The sequence below is a fragment of the Carlito syrichta genome, unplaced genomic scaffold (genome assembly GCF_000164805.1).
Source record: "Carlito syrichta isolate Samal-C Ts95f unplaced genomic scaffold, Tarsius_syrichta-2.0.1 Scaffold308851, whole genome shotgun sequence".
Classification (NCBI taxonomy): domain Eukaryota; kingdom Metazoa; phylum Chordata; class Mammalia; order Primates; family Tarsiidae; genus Carlito; species Carlito syrichta.
In genome coordinates, this window is record NW_007252947.1 from 512,727 (window position 1) to 529,057 (window position 16,331).

General features: G+C 45.0%; 1 protein-coding gene across 1 annotated transcript in view; it reads right to left on the minus strand.

Moving 5' to 3' along the window:
• Window positions 1–16,331, minus strand: part of LOC103268585 (A-kinase anchor protein 2) — a 305,955-nt gene that overhangs the window by 193,900 nt on the left and 95,724 nt on the right. The window lies entirely within an intron of this gene.

Below are 16,331 nucleotides of genomic sequence, written 5' to 3' on the forward strand. Positions count from 1 at the left end.
GGCGCATGCTACCACGCCCGGATAATTTTTGATCTATTGTAGAGATGAGGTCTCGCCTGCCCAGGCGGGTCTCGAACCCGCGGGCTCAGGCAATCCACTCACCTCAGCCTCCCAAAGGCGTGGGATTACAGGCTGCGCCACCGAGTCTGGCTTTTTTTTTTTTTTAACAAGCCCTCTAGGTGAGTCAAATGTATTATGGAATTTGAGAGCTACTGGTACATGAGTTTCAGCTTTGATTCCAGGTTTTTGGGTTTTGCATGGACTGTAAGATGAGTATGACCAGTGGAGGTATACGATGTGGCATCCCCTGGGTTTACACCTAGCTTAGCCATCTATTATCTTGGACAAGTTACTTAACCTCTTTGAGTCTCAGACTCTCCATCTAAAAAACAGAAATAAGAGTAGTACTTAGCCGGGCTTGGTGACTCAGCCTGTAATCCCAGCACTTTGGGAGGCTGAGGCGAGTGCATTGCCTGAGCCTGTGGGGACAACTTGGTGAGACCCCACCTCTAAAAAAAAAAAAATAGTACTAATTTCACAGGTTGATTCAAGGATTTCATACAATAATACACATAAAAATACACATAAAGTACTTAGTTCAGTACCCAACACATAGGGTAAACACTCAACAAGTCTTGATTATTTGTATTATTTTGTGCTGTTCTAATTCCAGGGTAGCACCTGGGCTTAGGGAAGTTAGAAAAGGTCTCCCCAGAAAGACTTGATCTTCTGAAACACTCACTACAGCAACCTGTATTTATTCTTTCTACCTAGCAAATGTCTATGCACCCTTCCACACCTCCTCTGTGATGGCTTTCCAGAGCTGAGTCATTGTTCCTATCTCCAGACATCTATCTCTATCAAAGTCTTCAGGCTGCCTGCATATGAACCCTGGCTCTACCTCTTCATGGTTGTTTGATCTTGGGAGAACCTCTTCACCTTTCTATGCCTCAGTTTCCTCAACTGTAAAATGACACGAATAATTGTACTTCCCTTTGGGATTCTTGTGGGGATTAAATGAAGTATTATGTGTGAACTGCTAACAGTAGTACTTGGCATATAGTAAATGTGTAATAACTATTAGCTCTGTCTCCTGCTGCCTAGCACTCTGCAGATGCAGGATGGGGAAGGGCAAGGCCAGGACTAAAGTAAGACCAGTAAGGACCTGCCTTGGATGTAACATTTAAGCAGACAAAATAAACTCAGTTCCAGTAAAACTTGGAATAGTTCCAACAAAAATGGTTTTACAGTCCCATTAAAAAGTGGGCAAAAAGATATGAATAGACACTTCTCAAATGAAGATATATGGGCAGCCAACAGACACAAGAAAAAGTTCTCTGCCTCACTAATCATCAGAGAAATGCAAATCAAAACCACACTGAGCTACCACCTAACCCCAGTAATAATGGCCATGATTAATAAAACGAACAACAAATGCTGGTGAGGATGTGGAGAAAAGGGAATGCTTCAAAACTGCTGGTGAGAATGCAAACTAGTTCATCCTCTGTGGAAGACAGTGTGACAATTTCTAAAAGAACTAGAAATTGACCATCCATATGACTAAGCAACTCCCCTTCTGGGAATATACCCAGAGGAACTCAAATCATTCTACAAAAAAGATATCTGCACATACATGTTTATTGTAGCACAATTCACAGTAACAAAAACATGGAACCAGTCATGCTGCCCATTGAAACTGGACTGGATTAAAAAAAATGTGGCACATATACACGATGGAATATTATATAGCCTACAGAAGGACAAACAAATAGACTTTGCAGCAACTTGGATGGATCTAGAGTCTATTATACTCAGTGATCTATCACAAAAACAAAGAACAGAGTATCATATGTTCTTACTCATAAGCAAACTCTGAACATTTACCATCATACTATAGGAAAGGGATTGGCAGTAGTGGAATACGGCCGGGGTGGGGGTGAGGACACAGCATCAATAAGGGTACCTGATCTCAAACCAGGCAAAGTGGGGACCAATGGGAGGCCCAAACCTTACCTGTACAATGTCTACTTGTATACCTAATCCTGAATTGTACCCCACATCTTTAAAATAAAATGTAAGCCGGGCTTGGTGGCTCAGCCTGTAATCCCGCACTTTGGGAGGCTGAGGTGAGTGGATTGTCTGAGCCCGCGAGTTTGAGACCCACCTGGGCAACTTGGCGAGACCTCATCTTTACAATAAATCAAAAAATTAGCCAGGTGTGGTAGCGTGTGCCTGTAGTTCCAGTTACTCGGAAGGCTGAGGCAGAAGGATCGCTGGAGCCCAGCAGGTCGAGGCTGCGGTGGCCGGGAGCAGCCACTGCACTCCAGTCTGGGCGACAGAGTGAGACTCCAACTCAAAAATAAAATAAAATAAAATGTATACAAACAATTTTTTGATGGTTTTATAAAACTTTATTTATATAAACACTAGTAGCTGCCCATGGCCATAATTTGCTAATTTAAATTTTTAAGATACCGCATTAATAAAATATGATTTGTCTTGATCACTGAGGCATGGGGTATGGGACACAATTGCTTAATCTGCTCTTTCTTCTGCCAGCTGACCCTGAACACACAGACTCTGTGGTTCCCCAGCCACGTGCAGCTCTTCCTTGCTTCCTCATCTGTCTTTGAGTGGTGGCGGCTCCAAAGCACACATTTTGCAGGCTCCCTGACCATGGCCTGGGGGTTGAGTCAGTATGCTAATCTCTCCAAGAAGGGGCTCCTTTCTAAGACAGAATTTTTATGTACTTATGTATATTTTTTAGTGATGGGGTCTCACTATGTGGCCAGGCTGGTCTCGAACTCCTGGCCTCAAATGATCCTTCTACCTCAGCCTCCCAAAGTGCTGGGATTATAGATATGAGCCACCACACCCAGTCAATTTTTAAAAAGTATAAATTCAAAGCACATTGGTGTGCACCTGCAGTTTTCAGATGAAATCAAACATAAGAGAGTATTTATACATGTACATATACACACTATGACGGTTAATTTTATGTGTCAACTTGACTGGGCTAAGGGATAGCCAGATAGCTGGTAAAACATTATTCCTGGGCATGTCTGAGGGTGTTTCCAAAAGAGATTAGCATTTGAATTGGTAGACTGAGTAAAGAAGATCCATCTTCACCAATATGAGTGGGGCAGCATCCACTCTGCTGAGGGTTAGAATAGACAAAAAGACAGAGAAAGGATGAATTTAGTCTCTGCGTGAGCTGGGACATCCATCTTCTCCTGACACTCCTGGTTCTTGAAGCTTTGGACTGGGACTTATACCACTGGCTCTTCTGGTTTCTGGATGTCAGTCTTGCACTGGAACTTCACCACTGGCTCGCCTGGGCCTCCAGCTTGCAGATAGCCAATTATGGAACTTCTGACCCTCCATAGTTGAGTGAGCCAATCCCTCTTAATAATTTTTTTTTTTTTGGAGTCAGAGTCTCATTCTGTCACCCAGATTGGAGTACAGTGGCACAATCATGGTTAGCACAGCCTCAACCTGCTGGGCTCAGCAATCCTTTCACTTCAATCTTCCAAGTAGCTGGAACTACAGGTGTGCACTACCACACCGGCCAATTTTTTGATTTATTGTAGAGACAAGGTCTCGCCAAGCTGCCAAGACTGGTCTTGAATCCCTGGGCTCAGGCAATCCTCTCATGTCTGCCTCCCAAAGTACTGGGTTACAGATGTGAACCACCATGCCCAGCCATAAATTTCTTTTTCTTTCTTTCTTTTTTTCTTTCTTTCCTTCCTTCCTTGCTTCTTTCTTTCATTTCCTTCATCTATCTACCTATTATCTATCTATCTGTGTATGTGTCTATATATGTGCATATACATATACATTTGACTTTATGATATTTTCTGAAATGTTCAAGGATGTGTGTGTCCATAACCAAACTGAAAGTAGAGTCATCTGTTTCAAAGACATTTCCTTGGAGATGTGACATCTGGCGAGAAGCTCTGCAGTGGGACATAAGGGCTCACATTTCAGATGCCTATCAAATCCTAAGAGGGACAGTCTGCGGAGATGCCTGCTTTTTGCTGGGGCTTCACCTCATTAGGAAGTAACCCATTTCCCAGGACCCATGCCGCCTCTGTTTGTGGGGCAACTGCTAACTATGTAATTGGTTGTGCTTGCAGAGACAGCCTAATGATGGACCCACGCTCTGGTGCAGAAGCAGCTGTGATGAGAAAATGGTATTTCTTACTATGGTACACTTTGTAACCCATGACAGGGGATTTCTTTCCTTCTTCTTTTTATTACCGTGCCGTTAAAATGGAAACCATTTAGGGAAGTGAGAGTGGTGTGCTTTGGCCATCTAAGTCACTGAGCAGATACAAAATCTGATCAAGTCTGGGCTTCTCTTTCTTTTTCAGGTTGATGTTGAAGTCTCTGGGTCTGTTTTGTTGTGGTATGCATGACTGTCAGTGTGTATAAGGCATAGGCAAAGCTTCAGTTGAAGTCCAATAAGGGTTTTGGATCAGACACGCTAGTAGGAAGCACATGGTAGCATCCTGACACACGCCCACTGGCTTGTCAAGACTTGTTAGCAACAGGCTGGGTGTGTGCCCATCTGCATTGAACCCCAGTGAGTGCCCTTTAGAATGTTGAATCAGAACTGTCTTTGGCACTCACCCTGCCAGGTAGGGCCATGATAAGAGCCGTGTGCCACAGTCCTTCAACTCTCAACTTTTGTGCAACCACCTGGGACATGTCCATTTCTTGTGCCCTGAGTCTGGCGGCATGCCCTCACCACAGACCCTTGCTGCACCCTGCATCTCCCTCACAGAAGCATATACCCTCAGACCTTCTATGCTGCTTTTTGCCCTTCCCTTCTGCCGGACTCTAAAGTCCACAAGGGTAGGAACAGTGTCTGTCTTGCGCATCACTGTGTTTCCAATGCCTACCACAGAGCCAGGCACATAGTAGATGCTTTATAAATGTTTACTGAATGACAATATCTACATAAAAATGAGTCCTCAAGAAGCCCAAGACTGGTTGCACACCACTAGAACCAGTTACAAGTCAGGCAGCTGTGCTTATCACTGGCTACATCTTAGGTAAGTTAGTTAGGCATACCAAGTCTCAATTTCCCATTCTATAAAATGGAGCAGGCTTATAATACCTACCTCATAGGGTTAGTATGAGACTGAAACTCATAACAGCACTCATGACAACGTTTGGCAGCCAGTATATTATTCCCAATTATTTTCTACCTTCCCTAGAAGAGGATTACACATCTTCACTGCCCTATGTGAAGAGTATATTTCCTGGCCCTGTTGATGCCAGGCTTGGCCATGTGACTTGCTTTGGCCAATGGCATATAAGCCATATGTATCAAATCCAAGCCTGAACTTTAAGAGCCACTTCATAGCTCCACTAGCATTGTTCTCCCTCTGTTATGAGAATGGCATCCTGTGTCTTGGAACGAAGACACCTAGAATGGAGCTGTAGTCACCCTGCATTGAAAACTGAGCAAAGCAAGAAAGAAACCATTCCTACAGTTGCTCATTGCAGCAGCATAATCTAGAGAGAAAGCTGACTGACACACAGTGCCTATCATAAAGCAGGGGGCTGGCAAACCTCCATGGAATGAGTAGATATATCTTGAGGTCTCCACCACATCAGCTGCTCTAGTGCTTTCAGTTCTTTTGGGTGTGACATTCAATCACTAAGATAAATTCAAGGTGGCATTCTGTGGCATTAAAGAGAAATAATTTTTTTTTTTTTTAGTTGGAGTCTCACTCTGTTGCCCAGGCTGGAGTGCAGTGGTGTCACCCCAGCATCAACCTGCTGGGTTCAGGCCATCTTTACGCCTCAGCCTTCCAAGTAGCTGGAACTACAGGTGCACACTACCAAACCCGACTAATTTTGGATTTATTGTAGAGACAAGGTCTTGCCAAGTTGCCTGGGCTGGTCTTGAACCCGTGGGCTCAGGCAATTCACTCGCCTCGGTCTCCCAAAGTGCTGGGATTACAGACTGAGCCACTGAGCCCAGCCATGAAATTTTTTTTTTAACTGTAAGAAAGCTGATCCATTCTATGAGAATATCAGTGTTTATAGCCTAAAAATTCCCATCAAGAGTTTATTTTATGGATTATTCCTTCCAATGGATACTTTATATATGTGTGTGTGTGTATATATATATATATTGAGTTGGAGTCTCACTCTGTCGCCCAGACTGGAGTGCAGTGGCCGCTCCCGGCCACCGCAGCCTCGACCTGCTGGGCTCCGGCGATCCTTCCGCTCAGCCTTCCAAGTAGCTGGAACTACAGGCGCACGCTACCATACCCAGCTAATTTTTGATTTGTTGTAGACATGAGGTCTCGCCAAGTTGCCCAGGTGGGTCATGAACCCGTGGGCTCAGGCAATCCACTCACCTCAGCTTCCCAAGGCGCAGGATTATAGGCTGAGCCACTGAGCCCGGCTGTTACTTTATATTTATTGGGTTTTTTTGTTTAGGCTTACCTAGCCATTATTGGACAGTAATGAACATAAGTCCCTTATGCATGTTACCGTGTGTAATTCTCACAATTGTGCTACTAGATACAGGAAGATAGCAAGTCACATGGTGTCCAGGGGTAACACAATGTTTGTGAGCCTTCTCTCCCCACAATATTGTAACAGAATCTGCAAAGACTAGCATCTTTGTGGCCCTCCCTGCAGACTGGTGGTTGGGTCGTATGTCCTCCTCTGCTCTTCCTTCATCAAACTCCCAGTGGCTGGGGGTAGGGAAGTTCCCAACATTGCCCACTCTATACTAATGGGAAAACAGAGGATTTGAGGCATGAAAAACATGCCAGAGGTTATCCAGGAAGTCAGCAGCAGAGCCTGGACAGGAAGCCAGATGCACCAGACCTCAGAGCACTAACCCCTGTGCTATGCTGTCTCCCATGTTCATCCACAACCCACAGTCCCTTCTGCTTCCACTTCCTGACTAATACTCACCCTAAAATGGCACTTAAGTCCTTCAGATTGAGGACACTGTTTCTCCTACATTAGCAGACTGCCCAGAGAATACCCAAGATAAAGGAGTGGTAAGAGAAAAGTAGTATAGGAGAAACTGGCATGGAGCTTTTGTGTCCTTTTGCCCTACACCTATATGAGGCCATTCACAGCAAAGCATGCCAACTTACACTTGCTGGTGAGAGTTCAGCCACAGTTTCTACCCAGTGAATATCTATTTACATGTGAGGTCTTGCACAAAGCACCAATGCTCTCCAGAGCTGTTGAAGATATGGCCCCTTGTCCTTAAGGAGCTCCACCTTAGTAAACAATGAACTAGATTGCAAGACTTTCTAAAGAGGGAATAGGGAAGAAAGCATTAGTAGATGAAGAGAAAAGAAATGAACTCTGGCTGAATATCAGAGACAGCTTCAAAGAATAGGCAGCATTTAAGCCTGACTTGATTGAATGAGTAATCTTTCAACAGGTAGGAGTTGCAAAAAAAGGGCATCTTGGAGGGGCAGCATGCTCAGGGTGGGGGAAGTGGCCCCTGTAGGGACTGTAGCATGCAGTGCGTGTTATGCCTTAAGAAACACAGGTTGAATGCAAATTTTTGTGGGTCTAAATCCCAGCGCAAGAGTATTTTTCATTCTGTAAAAAATTTATCTTGAGCCTAGTTTTAAGCACTCTGCACAAGAAAGGCTCAATCTTTCTTCAATGTGTGGGGCTTTGGAGACAAAAGCTCCAGATGGTGCACTAAGTAGGATATTAGCACAGGGAACAAACAGACTTCTCTGTAAGAAGGGTTAATAGTGGGATAAACATGAAAGTCTGAAGCTCAGCGTGGATAAGGAGATGGATTCATTCACTGAACAGATATTTATTGAGCACCTCTATGTGCCAGGTATGGTTCTAGGCATTTGGGAAACATCAGGGAATAAAAATCCTTGCCCTCCTGAAGCTTTTGCTCTAAGGAAACTTTTCTTTTTATATTTTGGAAACTTTTAATATTAGCAGACATTTACTATTTGTCAGGCATAACTATGTGATTATGCACTTATATTAGCTCATTCACTCTTTACAAGAACCCTATGAGATAGTATTATCCTAGTTGGACAGATGGACAAACTGAGGCTCAGAGCTGTTAACTCATCCTGGATCAAGACAGTAGGTGGCAGAGCTGGAGGGTACCACCAAGCGGCTGACCCCAGAAACAGGCTCTGCCCCCCTACATAGTATTATCTGGATTGCAAGCAGTTGTAAGAGGAGGCTGGATTTTAGCTTCTCAGCTCACTGGTGAATGGCTGCCTTTGCTTCTGAATTCTACTCTAAACTTGAAGAGCCCACACTTCACTAAGCTCTACGTTTCTAGAGGTGAAGAGACTCTGTTCTCCCTCCCTGTGCTTTAAGGTAATGCTCCTCAAAGTGAGTGTTCCAAACATTCATACCCCTCCACAGCTGGTTACCAGGCTTTGACGAAGTGAGTACTGAAATGGAGAGACTATGTTTTGAAACTTTTATAGTAATTTGTTGGCTCTAATAAGAAGAAGCTGGTACGTGTATTCTGTATATCTTTTCCAAATTTCTTTTTTCTAATCATTCATTTTCATTGTATTTTACAAAAGTACTGTTCTGATATGAATTGGAAAATTAAAAAGAAGAAAACCAAATCTGATCCTTCACCACCAATAGAGACATCGTTCTGAGGGAGTTCAAGTTCCCTGGGCTGGCTGGACTGCGTCCTTGAGAACAGAGAGACCCTATAGGCAAGGTCTAGGAAAGATCTGTCTGGGTACTTCCCATACTGCACTCTCCATTTCTAGTAGGTGGGGTTTTGTGCTCCCTTGCCTGGGCAGAAGAAGCTTTTGGTCGGTGGGCCTCTAGGTTTTTTGAAAAAGGCAAAATTCAATAAAGAAATTAAACCAGGTTTCCTATGGAGGAGTTGTGAGGGTCGGAGGTGGTGCGCTTTCCCTTAGGAGCAGTGGAGGCAAGAGGCTCTAGACTGCACTTGGAATGGAATGGAGATGTGGGAGTGTACCACTGTGGTGTGGGTAGGGAAGCTGGACACCAAGTCCTGGGGCTCCCAGCCTCTGCCAAGGCTCCTGTCCCTACGCATGGCTCAGAAGTCACAGCCCTGAAGAGGCTGCAAGGTCCAGGACAATGGGCACCCCAGGACAAATCACTGAGGACCAGTGACAGCAGGCCTTTCCCATGCTGAGCATGGCACCTTTGCATGATCCTGGGTCTAAGGGAACCCTCAAAATGACTACCTTTGAATTGGCTGCCAGACCAACAGCACTGGGTACAAAGTCTGACACCATTTGATTTAAAGAAAAAAAGTGGTATATCTTGCATGTGTGGATCAAGATTTATATCCACTATGATTTATGAATGATATTTAGGAGATAGAGTGAATGAGGAAGATGAAGAAAGTTTAGGACAGAAAGGAAAGGTGCTTTGGGCAAAAGCAGGTTCACAGTCCCGGAGGAGAGAAAGCAGAATGCAGAAGGGCCTCAAGCTGGACTCTTTGGCCCGGTTGACCAGCTGTGGAGCTGCCGAGCCTTTGCAATCCCTGTTTCTCCTGCCTGAAATATTCTTGGCATGGTTGCCCTCTTCATCTTTTTAGATGTCAGCTGAAACATCTCGTCTTCAGAGAGTCCTTTCCAGAAGGTATGTGGTGTGTGCGCGCATGTATGTGTCTCTAGGGGGTACGGGGAAGAACTGTCAGATTAGAGGGTCTTGCATTTCATAGTCCTGCAGCTGTTCAGTTGTTTTCCGGTCATCGTTTTCTCTTTCCCCCTAATTCCCCACATGGCCTTCTGTCTGTGTCAGGCTCCACAGTTTCCTAGCCAGGACAGGAATTGGGTCTGGAGTCACTTCCTGAAATGTGAGGATCGTGTTCTGTCACTGTTAGAAATCCTGAGATTGAGGCCTTACATACTGAGCCTTTCCAGGATTCTTATTGACAGACTTACTGGGTGTTCTGAAGTGAAACACAACTGCCCATAATCACAGTGAGCTCCTCCGGGCTTCCCTCCTTAATTCCTTTGCACTGACTTCACATGGAGTCTCCAGAAACTCAGAAGACAGGGAGTACGGAGCAAGTGCCAGATTCTTAAGACTGGACACGGAACTAGAGCCTCTTTCAGAAACCCAGATTCCCACACTCCCTTGTAGGATGCAGTCTAACATGCCAAAGTGGCCAGAGACAGGGGCTTCTGTCCTGGGAGAGTCCTCACCATTTCCTGTTGCTGATCTAGCTAGAACCCCCAGAGGAAATCTTCCCCTGAGAGATCTGGTCACTTCTGCTCTCCATCTGGGCTATAAACAGGAAATGGATAGAGCTGCTTACAAATGAGATATCATTACAATCAAAATAGTCCCTGTTGATTTTAATTTTCTCCTGAAGTTTCAGTTTCTATTTGGTGGAAGTCAAGAAGGTTTCCTAGTAGATCTACGCCTGCCACAGCCTGCCTGTCCTGCAAGGGGCCCAAGCTGCAGAGCAGGCCAGACCCCCAGGACCATCTCCAGCTCCTGGGGGAGTCCCTCTCCCTGAGAGAAGAGCCAGAGAGGCGGATTCTTGGGGGAGTTTCCAGAATTCCCACATCCTTTCTTCTTTAGACCCCAGAGACTCAATCCTAACCCCTTTTCCATTCATTCACGCATCCATCAAATATTCATTGGGTCCCTTTTGTGTGTCAAGCACCATACTGGACACTGAACATATTGCAGAGAAGACCAAATCCCTTCTTTCATGGAGTTTATAATCTAGTGCACAGACAGAAACCCAGAGATCCACACACTATCATGCACATTGGAAAAGAGCCTCACTTGGTCCTCCATGACACCTTAAAACCACACAATTAAACCGGGCTCAGTGGCTCAGCCTGTAATCCCAGCGCTTTGGGAGGCTGAGGTGAGTGGATTGCCTGAGCCCGCGGGTTTGAGACCCACCTGGACAGCGAGACCTCATCTCTACAATAAATCAAAAAATCAGCCGGGTGTGGTAGCGCATGCCTGTAATTCCGGCTACTCGGAAGGCTGAGGCGGAAGGATCGCCGGAGCCCAGAGGTCGAGGCTGCGGTGGCCAGAAGTGGCCACTGCACTCCAGTCTGGGTGCAGAGTGAGACTCCAACTCAAAAAAAAAAAAATTAGCCGGGTGTGGTAGCGCGCGCCTGTAGTTCTAGCAACTTGGAAGGCTGAGGTGGAAAGATCGCCGGAGTCCAGCAGGTTGAGGCTGCAGTGGCTGGGAGTGGCCACTGCACTCCAGTCTGGGTGACAGAGTGAGACTCCAACTCAAAACAAACAACAAAAAAACCACACAATTAAATACAACCATGTCAACCTTCCCTGGTAGACTCGCCCACAGCTTTCTGTTCCTGTCAAAGCTTCCTTAAGCAAGCCTTTGTGGTGGTTTTAAGACATAGCTGAAAATTCTTTGACACTTCTCCCTTCAAGACATGGAGTCTGATTGCCCTCCCCTTGTGTATGGGGACTCACTTCTAACACCTAGAAAGTGGCAGAAGTGACACTGTAAGACTTTGGAGACTGGACTAGAAAAGGTGACACAGCTTCTGCCTGGCTCTCGCCCTGGAAATATCTGCTCTTAGAACCCACTCACTGAGCTATGAAGAGCCCCTTGCTAGATGGAGATGTCCCGGGAAGATGTCCTCGTTGACAGCCCCAGCTGAGGTCCCAGTAGACAGCCAGCATCAGCCACCAGACATGAGGGGTGGAGGAAGCCTTCAAAATGAGTCTAGCCCTGGCTACTTCTGACGACCAGCCTATGACAGATCCTGAGCAAAAATTGCATAGCTGAACTGTGAGAAATAATAGTAACAGTAAGAGCAACAATCACCATAATGAATACTTGTTTTTGCTTTAAGTCACTAGGTTTGGGTAATTTTTAATGCCACAAATGATAATCAGAATAGTGCCTAGTGCTAGAAACATTCATAAACTTCCATTCCTCAACAACTTTGCTACTCAAGGTGTGGCCTCTGGACCAGTAAACCAGAACATCTGGGAGCTTATTAGAAATTCAGAACCTGGCTGGATGTAGTAGCTCATGCCTGTAATCCCAGAACTTTGGGAGGCGTCAGGATGACACGAAGCCAGGAGTTCAAGACCAGCCTGGGCAACACAGCAAGAGCTTGTCTTTACAAAAAAGTCAAAAAATCAGCCAGGCATGGCGGCACATGCCTGTAGACCCAGTTACTTGGGAGGCTATGGTGGGAGGATCTCTTGAGGCCAGGAGTTCAAAGCGGCAGTAAGCTATGATCCTGCTACCACACTCCAGCCTAGGTGGAGTGACACCCTGTTTCTATTTTTTAAAAAAAGGCCGGGTATAGTGGCTCACACCTCTAATCCCAGTACTTTGGGAGACCAAGGTGAGGGGATTGCCTGAGCCCAAGTGTTCGAGACCAGCCCAGGCAACCTGGCAAGACCTCATTCTACAATAAATCAAAAAATTAGCCAGGCATGGTAGCACATGTCTGTGGTCCCAGATACTTGGAAGGCTGAGGTGGAAGGATCGCCTGAGCTCAGCAGGTCGAGGCTGCGGTGGTCGTGAGTGTGCCAATGCACTCCAGCCTGGGTGACAGAGTGAGACTCCAACTCAAAAAAACAAAAGGAAGAAGAAGAAAAGAAATGCAGAATCTTGAGTTCACCCGAAACTTACTGAACCAGAACTTGCATTTTAATAAGACTGCCAAGCATTTCACCTGCATGTTAAAGTTTAAGAAGCACTGTGCAGCAGTATCTTTTTGAAAGTACATTATTTTAATGTCGTGCTTATATAAATTCAGACACAAAAAATTAACATAACAGACCTCAGCATACCAACCACCCAGATTTAATAGCTAAAAATAGCAAGCATATATTCTGTTCTTGAACACTATTTTAAACAATTTACAAATATTAACTCATTTAACTTTCATGACAGCCTTGTGAGAGAGGTACTACTTTATCATTCATCCCTATATGATACAGGAGGAGACTGAGAACAGAAAGATTAAGTAAGTTACTCAAGGTCACACAAGGTTATAAGCAACAGCACTGGTATCTGAACACAGGGTTTCTGGGTCCAGGTTGTGCTATTTTGCCCTGAGACACTTAATACATTGCCACCTCTTTCCCCCTCCCCTATATCTTAAGTCTATCAAGTCTCCTTTGAAATCAGTCTCCATCCCTTCCTTTCTTTGGCACGTCCACCATCCTAGTTTAGTCTAGGATTCCTGCAGCAGTGCCTGGGTTGCCTTTAGCCTCTGATGTAGCTCCGCTCAATCCATTTTATACAATGCCCCAGATTAATCTTTCTATCAACACCGCTCCTACCAATATCCCTGTCCAAACAGCTTCAGTGCCATTGCTCTGCCTGGCACCCAAATGGTCAATTTGGACTCCAAGGCCCTTGAAAACTAGTCCCTCCTCTAGTCTACAACAGAAAACCGAACAGATCGCATTATCATGGGTCTCCATCACAACATATGGCAGTGGCATGGTTTGTTTACACATTTCTTCCTGCCTGAGGTCACCTCCTTTCTTGCCTGGTCTTCTCATCCCACAATTTTGATCTCAAATTTCACATCCTGACAAATCCTTCCTCGACTACTTTCAAAGTGTGAACTCCCAACTCTGAATTCAAGTAACATTTAGTAGCATCTTAATATCTCCATTTTGTTTTAGCACTTTTTTCCCCTGAGTATCTTCAATGACCAGGTATTACATGAGGCATTTATTTTTTATTGTGATAAAACATATGTAACAATATTTACCATTTTAACCATTTTTAAGTTTACACTTCAGAAGCATTAAGTACATTCAATTGCTGTACAAATATTATCACCATCAAATTCCAGAACTTTTTCATTTTCCCAAACTGAAACCCTGTACCCATTAAATAAGATCTCTCCATTCCTCCCTCACCTCGGTAACCCCTTGGTAACCTCTCATCTGCTTTCTGTCTCTATGAATTTGACTAGTCTAGGTACCTCATATCAGTAGAATAAATAATACAATATTTGTCCTTTTCTGTCTGGCTTGTTTTTCTTGGCATAATGTGTCCAGATTCATCCATGTTGTAGCAGATATCAAAATTTCATTTCTTTTTATGACTGAACAATATTCTATCGTATGAATATATAACATTTTGTTTATTCATTCATCTGTTGATGGATACTTGGTTATTTTCCCACCTCTATGTACATTAGTATATAAATATCCATTGGAATCCCTGCTTTCAATTATTTTGTGCACGAGGCATTTTAAATTTCATTCCTTTTTTTTTTTTCTTTTGAGTTGGAGTCTCACTCTGTCACCCAGACCAGAGTGCAGTGGCATGCTCCTGGTCACTGCAGCCTCGACCTGCTGGGCTCCGGCGATCCTTCTGCCTCAGCCTTCCAAGTAGCTAGAACTACAGGCACGCGCTACCACGCCCGGCTAATTTTTTTTATGTATTGTAGAGGTGAGGTTTGATGTATTGTAGAGATGAGGTCTCACCAAGTTCCCCAGGCAGGTCTCAAACCTGCGGACTCAAGTAATCCATTCACCTCAGCTTCCCAAAGCGCTGGGATTACAGGCTGAGTCACCAAGCCTGGCTTTTTTTTTTTTTTTTTTGAGTTGGAGTCTCACTCCGTCGCCCAGGCTGTAGTGCAGTGGCACGCTCATGGCCGCTCCAGCATCAACCTGCTGCGCTCAGGTGATCCTTCTGCCTAAGTCTTCCAAGTAGCCAGAACTATAGACACACACTACCACACCCAGCTGATTTTTTGATTTATTGTAGAGACAAGGTCTCACCATGTTGCCCAGGCGGGTCTTGAACCTGTGAGCTCAGGCAATCCTCTCACCTTCGCCTCCCAAAGTGCTGGGATTACAGGTTTGAGTTACTGCACCTGGCCTTAAATTTCATTCTTAAAACAAATCTTTAGTAGGTATTGTTAGTTCCACTTCACAGATGAGAAAAATGGGATTTACAGAATTTAAGTCACTTGTCCCAGGCCATGTGTCTGGGCTTAAATATTGCTTTCCCTAGGATTCTGATTTTACTTATAAACATTTTTTTTCCTAGAACACATAAGCTTAATAAGGATTCTATGAATCAAGTTTCTATGTATTATCTTTCTTAATGCTGGTGGTAATGACAATGGTCAGGAACAGCTGGAGAATTGACATCCTTGTGTCCAGAAAAGGTGAGCTGGGAGACACCTTCTCTTTGAGCACAAACCTGGATACTAAGCTTCTGGATAAGTTAATCAGGCCCTGAAGATGCACTTGCCTTGAAGAACTGGATCTGTAATGCCTGAGGGAATCTCTATGGTCTGAGAGTTATTTGCATTAGTCAGAGGTTTTAAAATTTAGGATCAAAGACTAGAAATAGCTGGGCAATTTGCTTCCAGAAGCAAAATTGGGCTCAGGTCCAAAGCCCTGGTTCAGAGCCAGCTCAGGTATATTGAGAGCTCAGTATGATGGTGGCTGATGTTTAGGTGGTAGGTAGAGGAGCCAGTCTTCCCAGTGTGGGGTTTTCCAGGACAAAAATTTTCAAAGCTAAAACCAAAAAAGTCCCAGGCAAACTGGGATATGTTGGTTACCTTAACCTAAATATCAGTGCAGAATGAAAAGAAATAATTTGGCCAGGCGCGGTGGCTCAAGCCTGTAATCTCAGCACTTTGGGAGATTGCGGTAAGGGGATTGCTTGAGCCCACAGTTTCGAGAACAGCATAGGCAACTTGGAGAGACCTCATCTCTACAATTAAAAAAACACAGTGGGGGGAGCGGGGGGGGGGGAAAAACAAAAAAAAACCACACAGTTAGCCAGGTGTGGTAGCATGCGTCTGCAGTTCCAGCTACTTGGAAGGCTGAGGCGGAAGGATAACTGGAGCCCAGCAGGTCGATGCCATGAGTGTGCCACTGCACTCCAGCCTGGGCAACAAAGTGAGACTTCAACTCAAAAAAAAAAAAGAAAAGAAATAATTCATTTTGCATTTGTCCCTTCCTCTTTTGTTCCCATTGATTCAAACTTACGACCTCCCAGCTGAACTCCTGCAGTAGCTCCCTCCTGGCCTTCTTGCCTCTACCTCTGCCTCTGCCTCTTCCTCTGCCTCTGCCTGTGGTGGTCTATTTGGCATGCCACTACCCTAATAAAAGATCTCTGAGTTCCTGTCTTCCTGCCAGCGCCTCCCGGATGGCTTCCCAAAACCCCGACCCAGCCGCAGCTAGCGCCGCCGCCGCCCGGAAAGGAGCCGAACCTAGCGGGGGCGGCGCCCGGGGCCCCGTGGGCAAAAGGCTACAACAGGAGCTGATGACCCTCATGATGTCTGGTGATAAAGGAATTTCTATTTTCCCTGAATCAGACAACCTTTTCAAATGGGTGGGAACCATTCATGGAGCAG